This window comes from Parasteatoda tepidariorum, chromosome 2, assembly GCF_043381705.1.
Source record: "Parasteatoda tepidariorum isolate YZ-2023 chromosome 2, CAS_Ptep_4.0, whole genome shotgun sequence".
NCBI lineage: Eukaryota > Metazoa > Arthropoda > Arachnida > Araneae > Theridiidae > Parasteatoda > Parasteatoda tepidariorum.
The window spans coordinates 91,631,670-91,639,539 of NC_092205.1; the positions used below are offsets into that span (position 1 = coordinate 91,631,670).

Sequence of the window (7,870 nt, forward strand, 5' to 3'; positions counted from 1 at the left end):
ATTAAACTGGAACAAGATGAAAAAACATGACATACGCATAAAACTGCTTAAATTAGTTTTATTTTTCCCCTTTTTTAAATTTCATTTTATTTTATTTTTTCTTTAAATATCAGAAGCAAATAAAATCCATTATCAAGACAAGCCATTAAGAAAATTATTTAGGAAAAAAGTTTTATGATTTTTTTCTCGTACCTGCTTTGGAACATTAAAAAAATAGTCTTCATGATTGTTTTGTCATATAAGATTACATGACAATATGAATACATATATATTCCCGTCACTCTGATCAGAAGTTTCAATACGCAAAAATGAATCTTTTTTAAAGTAAACAGAACGGCTGGTTTCATTCCTTACTCAAAACTGAAGCTATGATTTCCTACCTCATGACGTCACGCCGATAGCACAGATCACGAAAATCACAACTAAAGGATATGAAAACTTTGCTGTTTACACTTTCAGTATAAAATGAGTTGAATGTTCGAAACTTTTCTGATGATATCAGGCAAACTTTACCCAGCTAACAAATTATTTCTGTTCAAAAATATAGTATCCATACATTTTCTTGGTATTTCCTTTTAGTATTACAAAATAACATTTTAAAGTTAGAGAAAAATTTCTCCCAATGGTTGCCGTCATCGTTTTCCAATTTTAGGATTTTAACTTTTACTGTTAAATAAAAGAAAGCATATCAGGACACTTTTACAGTTAGATATTGTTCGATAACAGTAGTTTATTAATTGGGTATAATATAGCCTACGTCACAGGTTGTGATATTCCTACTAAATTTAACCAATAAACGGCATTTTCTGCGAGCCTAACTTCAAGCCACAAATAAACAAACGAAGTGTTCGATCGTTTAAATAGCTGCTCGCCAGATTTTATTGCATTATAAAGAAAAGTTATTGAAACTAAATACAACTAAATAAACAACAACAACTAAAACAAATAACAACAACTACTAATAACAATAACTAAATAAACCACAACTAAATTCCATTCGTTTAGCATTGCGTCATATGCTGTTCCTACTAAATCGAAGTAGTTGTGTTTTTTTCATATTATACCCAATTGGGATGCCTAATTTTAATATTTATATATAATAACCAAAAAACAAATAGACTAGCTCTTTCAAAATTTGATAAAAAACAGTACCCAACAAAAAGTAATTAAATTCTATATAAAATCATTGAGTTAATTGTACGCTATTATTAATAAATTTACTTAAAACTTAATTTATATTTTTACCATGTGCAAATCCAATTTGGTTAAATATGTGCAAAACGGGCAAATCATGTTCCTCTCTCTCTTTTTATATTGTATAATTAAATATCAACCTTATTAATTAAAAACTTCTTTAAATTATCCAGTATAATATTATTACCTTGAGCGCATCCATTTTCCATCAATCCTTGGTAACTAACAAATTTAACGAGCTTCAGTACTGCGAAAAGAAACCGCCCAATGAAACAAAATCCCTCTGTGTACGCTTTAAGCTCCATTTGCGCTTCGGTTTTCATGTTTTGTAATCTTATTACGAAAATATTTTAAATCATTCTTGATAGTTTGCAGTACGTCTAATAAGTTCATTTCAATTCGCTGCTCGCTTTATCGAGTTCGTTTTGTGTTTTGTTTTTCGCTTTACATTTTATTTTCTGTTTCTGACATGATATATTTTTTACTTTATGAGTTCTTTTTCGTTCCAATTTTTTTTAAATGCAAAATGGTTGCAAACTACCATCGCAAACGAATATCAACTCTCTAACTCTTGATTCGACGTTGTACAGTAAATATTGTTTCTTGCAGACAATCTTCTTCTACAGCGAAACCAAAGTAAAAATTGTTTATCTCGCATTTGATTTGTTAAAGGTTCATAAGCATAAGACTCGTCATTTTTAGTGGTCCAATGAAAGCCAAATGGTCCAATAAATGCTCCAATGAATGGTTCAATAAATGCTTTTGCAAGGTTATATTGTTGTTTATTTTTTAAGATCGAATGGTCTCCTTATTTATCAAAATATGCCATCAAGGCTACGATTTCAGTATGACTAGGAAACTATACATTTTTTAAAAATAATTCTATTATATATATCGTAAAAGATAGCTCGAATCAAATTTCTGTCTGATGGGTTTAACTATGAAAAAGCTTTTATATTGTTTTTTAAAGCATATTTGTATAATTTGATATTGATGACGAAATAAAACGCAGCTATATGTAGTTGCGGATGATTGCTTAAATTCTATACCACAAATGATCTTTTCTTAACTTGCAACCGAGTATAAATCAAACAATAAATAAATATGTTTTTCTGATAACTATTCACCACCTTTTTATTAATTTCTTTCCGTTTTCATTGAAATGAAAACGATAATTCAGCGTATTTTTTTCTTTTTCAGTTCGTGTTCATACGAAAAACTAATTCGAATTTTAAAACTATTCTTGATAGAACTAGAAAAAAATGTCTTTCCCCTCCATAAATATTTTAAAAATAATTAGCAGTATTTCATTGGTTAATATGTTTACAATAGCAAATAAATGAAATCCGGTTTCTGATAAAAGAAGGGCTACCATTCAAGGTTCTATAGCCGGAAGAAAAAAAATTGGAAACCGCCACTTCGATTAATTAAATGATAGAATTTTAAAACCTTATCTTTTAACCTTGTTTTTAAGTCAACTCTTAGTCGAATGATGTTTTAAAAAAAAATCTACAGTAGTCTTTACCTTTAACGCGTAATAAGAATATATTATTAATCAGTGTTTCAATATTTTTGTAACCAATTTTAATACATTACTCAGATTTTAATAGGTGATTATTTTTAATTATAGATATTAATTGTAAATGCAAGGAGTTATTCTTATAGTATGTAGCATTGTTCGGAAACATTATTTCAATTGCTATAAATTGTATTTTTATAAATTAATAATATCCATTACGAAGCTTAAATTACAGTAACGAAACACAGCAAAGAAAAGAAGAAAAAAATTCAATTATGTTACCCTCCTTTTCTTTAGTACACTCTAATTGCGTTTCGCTACATTTACTATTTGTACACTACATTTACTATTTGCCGAAAGCATAGGGTTTCATGTAAGGTATTTTGAGAGTTAGGACTTTTTTTAATCAACTTTTTTTTCTCATTTTAATGTTTTTGAAACTTGCGATTTAAATTCCATCAATAATCCATTATTTGATTTTTCGTAAACAAATTTACATATTGTAGGCGAGATTTCATAGCTAACCTCTTTTCATCTCGCGTAAAAAAAAAAAAAAATTAAAAAAATAACAACAAGTGGTCTGATCTATCTTCACTAAAATTGTTCTTTTATTTAACTTACTTGACGTACGGTTTTCTTCCACCCCTCGTTCCTTTTCCTCCCTCTCTGTGACGTTGATGGTATTTCTTTTTAAAAATCAGCCGATCACGTGATGGAGTGCGTCTGAGAAGAACGTTCTTGACTGCAGATTTACTTTTTCTTCCATCATGAAAAGAATCTAATTTATATCATAAAAAGTTACAGGACATGGACATTCTAAGAGGAACATGAATTGGAATTAAAAAAAAATCGCCATAATGATTGAGCTTTAAATTATTACTAACAAATTATACATTTTATGTAAGCTTTGTTGCGAAAGACTTAAGTGTGACGGCTGTTTTAAACCTATATGCATCAGGTGAACAGATAGGCGTTAGGAAAAACCTACGATTGTGGCGTGATTTTTTTATGGTTTGTTTGGAGAAAGCTACTAAATGAAAATCTAGCTTTTCACTGAGATCTTTTTTATCGTAATTTTTGGAGAAGAAAAAAAAGATGTTATTGCTTGTCAAACAGAAATTCTCACTTAACACTTTCACACATTAAATTTTATGTATAGCACAATAAAGAGAAAGAGGATAAAAAGAAAAAAAAAAGAAGAAAATTAATAAGATTTATTTATTACGCATAAGCTGCAAGTATATAGAACTCATAAAATAAGTTAAAAATAAATAGGAAATACGGAAAATAATAATAATAAAGAATAACCAAATTTATATATATATATATAAATAAATACAAGAAAACACAAAGGAAGTTAAGAAAAACAATAAGTTTCATTTATTGCGCTTAAGCTGCAAGTAAACAGAACTCATTAGATAAGTTCAAAATGAAGAATAAAACAAAGAAAAATAATAGACATATGAGAAATACATTTTTTTTTTAATAAACTGTTGTTTGTTTTTTTTGTTTTTACTTATTATTTCCCACCCCCCTTTTTTTCATATGTCTATTATTTTTCTTTGTTTTATTCTTTATTTTGAACATATCTAATGAGTNAGTTATTCCATATTTTTGATGTACCCTCTTCCGAAAATGATTTATTTAATTTCAAATGAGATATTTAATATCTTTAATGTACCGTACGAACTGTACCCCTTCCCGACCGTACAATCCTGGCGACTTATAACGTCGTTGCCGAGTGGAAGGATTAAAACAGGTCATAGGTCGGGAAGGAGGGTACAAAATTTATTTATTAATTATTAGACAAGAGCAGACACTAGAGCTGCACAATAGGCTATTGGCGACGGTCTGGGAAACATCCCTGAGGATGATCCGAAGACATGCCATCACAATTTTGATCCTCTGCAGAGGGGATCGTACCCCCGCTTCGGTAGCCCGACAACCTGTACGCGAAGTCGAGCACTTTACAGTAGAACAGTTTAACGAGGACCAATACCGCACACCCTCGATCCCTACGCAGACTGATCCAAATGGTCACCCACCCGCACGCTGACCGCAGCCAGTGATTCTTGACTTCGGTGATCTGCTGGGAACCGTGTCTTAACAATCAGACAACTGCGGACCAATCAGCATTAATAACGCGGAATCGTGAACTAAGGAACCGAGCTCGTTTTGAGTGAGTAGTTTGAAAATTAAAGTTAATACTCAAATATATGAACTAGAAAATGCTTAAAACTAGGGTTAGCTTTTATGATTGTTAATTTGCATAATAATACGAAATATGTTCATTTTAACACATTTGAAATTATATTATTGATCATTATCAGTTATAGCATCGATACTATTAAAGTAATTTCTGAACTCGTCAGCATTCGTTATCTATTTGTCATAAAATTTAGTTTTTCTATGGCAACAACAAATTTTCGTTAAGCCATAATGTAATAAATGTAACACTAAAAATTATAATTTACGATAAAACAGAAGTAAACATTTTGGTTCAAAGTTCGCCTGAACCGGGTTCGAACCCCAGCGATGGCTGGTCGATACGAATTCCGCACCCGGCTCATACCGACCACAGTGCTGGCGTAAAATATCCTCAGTGTTAGACGAATCATGGGTTAGACTCCCCTTGCAGTCAGGCTAACCGTGAGATGTTTTCCTCTCCATGTAGAGCAAATAATGGTTGGTTGCACCAAAAAGTCCTCCACGAAGACAAATTTCTCCCAATACTTGATCCAAGAGTTTCCTTGTCTTCTGGATTGGGTTCAGAATTACAATGCTACGGAGTTGAACATTAGTAGTCGTAAACTCAAAAATTGGGTCGGAATTTCAACGACGGTTATAAAATTAAAATTTGGACTAAAGAAGCTTTTGAAGAGAATTAAATTTTCAGGAATATTTTTCTTATATTTATGTTTAACATATTTTTTCCGTTTATTTTCTAGTATGCTTCTTTGTTCATATTAAAACTCGGCACATATTCATCTCGGAAATTCCTTAAAGTGGAACAATTTTATATTCGTAATTTTCGGAAAACTTCATGAAGGAAATATTTCACAAATTAATTTAGTGAAGAAATTCCGGGGGAACATTTTGAATTCATCTGTCTTAAGCGAAATTAAAAACGAAAGTTTAGTAGAAGATGCATTCATAAGAGAAATGTTGGAGCGTTAAACGTTAATCGCGAATTTTAAAAAGGTTAAAATTACAGTTATAATATCAACAATGTCTCACTCTGATGAGGTGAGTGGTTTTTTATCGTCTGATGTCACTTATGATCGGTTTACTTAAAAGCATACGATGGCGATATGATTATTTCTTCTGTTATGGATGACGTATTTATCTGACGTCACTCATTCGCTTTTAGAAGAAAATATTTTATCCCGTCATAACCAGCTCGTTACTGATTTTTTTAAATGATCTGAGTTCTTATTCTATTCTGTAGGGTCAAAAAAAAATTTTTTTTTTCATTTTATTTTATTCCACGTTATTACTTTTCTTCTTCTCACTGAAGGTATCTTAGAACAGAGGCCTTCGTAATGATGGGGCTTAAGCAATAAACCTCGTATTTCTAGGTTATACCCAGTTATATTCAAATTTAAAGAATAAAAAAAAAATAGAGAGAAATTTTTATAGTTTAAAAAAAAACTATAAAAGTTTAGCTTTTATAACATTACTGTGTTTTCTGTACAATTATTATCCGTTTTGGATGATAACTAAGACATAGCGTCAGAAAGCAGCTGTGTACACATTTCTAAAAATTATTCACAGAAATCGAAACAATAGAATTAAGAAAAAAGATATATTTCAACGTTTTTGGGTGATTATTTCTACGAGGTACATGATTCCAAAGTTCGACACTTTTAAATGACCTTTAAAATATATTATTGATTAAAATTAAAGGATAATATTAAATTTAAAGATGATATTTAAGATGTAAGATGATATTTAAAAAGTTTTGCCCAAGGTCCGCTAAGTCAAGCGACGGCTCTGTCTACGTGTGGTCTAAAAATAGTGACAAAAATGAAATAAACATTAATGTATTACTTGATTAAAAAAAACTTAATTCGCTTCAAAAATATAATGGAAATAAGAATCGACATGCATCAAGCGCTCAAAATAGGCACTCATTTTCAAGTCTCTTGAAGGAGAAGAAACAAAACTTGATTTGATACATAAAAACGTAAAGTTGCTGACGAAAAATGTAAAATAAAAGTAGGAAACAAAATCAGAAAAACCACATCAGCCGAGAGGGGCGAATCAGGGTAAAATGCATTTCTATGCGCTAAGAAGAGATGCTGATGAACTAATGTCGTTAACAAGGGAATCAGCATTCATCTGAATAAAACGCGATTCCAGGGCATCACGATGAGCTGATGTGACTGGGTTGGTAATAATTTCGGTATCATATAAATTGAATTTTTGCCAAGATTCCAACAGTGTGCAGCAATCTTGAAGCCTCGTATTCTTGATAATACATTATCTGGTCAAAAGCATGCAGACACACGGTTTTTTCTGGTGTGGGGTGTTTCTCGTGGTTTGGCCTGGATCACTTAGTTCCTGTGGTTAGAAACATGAACTCTGAGATGTATATGGACATTCTGGACAATGCTGCACTCCCAATTTCATGTCAGCACTGCTGTCGGTGCAAGCCGGATGAGGAATTCGTATCTCAGCCATCGCTGAGATTCGAACTCGGTTCAACTCATTGGAAGGCAAACGCTCTATCTCTTAAGCCAGTGGTTCTTAACCTTTTTAAGCCGCGACCCAAATTTGAGAAATATGTTCATGTCGCGACCCAAAAAAAAGTCAAAATTAGGCTGAGTAAGCCACAATGACTTCTTCTAGGAGGTGTTGATATTACTTATTATTTGGTGTGTTACTAACTTTTTTGGTTAGACTCAGCGCGACCCAAGAAATATGCTTCGCGACCCAATTTTGGGTCGCGACCCATAGGTTAAGAACCGCTGTCTTAAGCCACCACTGCTCCACTACATTAATTTGTTTTCATACTCTTTTTAAAATTTCTATATTTTAAATATATTTTTACTATTTTATTTTATATTTTATTACCGTCGTTGAACAGCCGACCCAATTTTATGGGTTTACGACTTCTTATGTTCATCTCCGTAGCCTTGCCATTTTGAACCCAAC

At 31.6% G+C, this 7,870-nt stretch overlaps 1 long non-coding RNA gene across 1 annotated transcript in view; it reads right to left on the reverse strand.

Moving 5' to 3' along the window:
• Positions 1 to 1,795, reverse strand: part of LOC139425032 (uncharacterized) — a 35,256-nt gene extending 33,461 nt beyond the window's left edge. The window contains exon 1 of the long non-coding RNA XR_011636218.1: positions 1,382 to 1,795. This is a non-coding gene — a long non-coding RNA (uncharacterized lncRNA). The remainder of the gene's footprint in view (positions 1 to 1,381) is intronic.
• Positions 1,796 to 7,870: the final 6,075 nt, after the last annotated feature.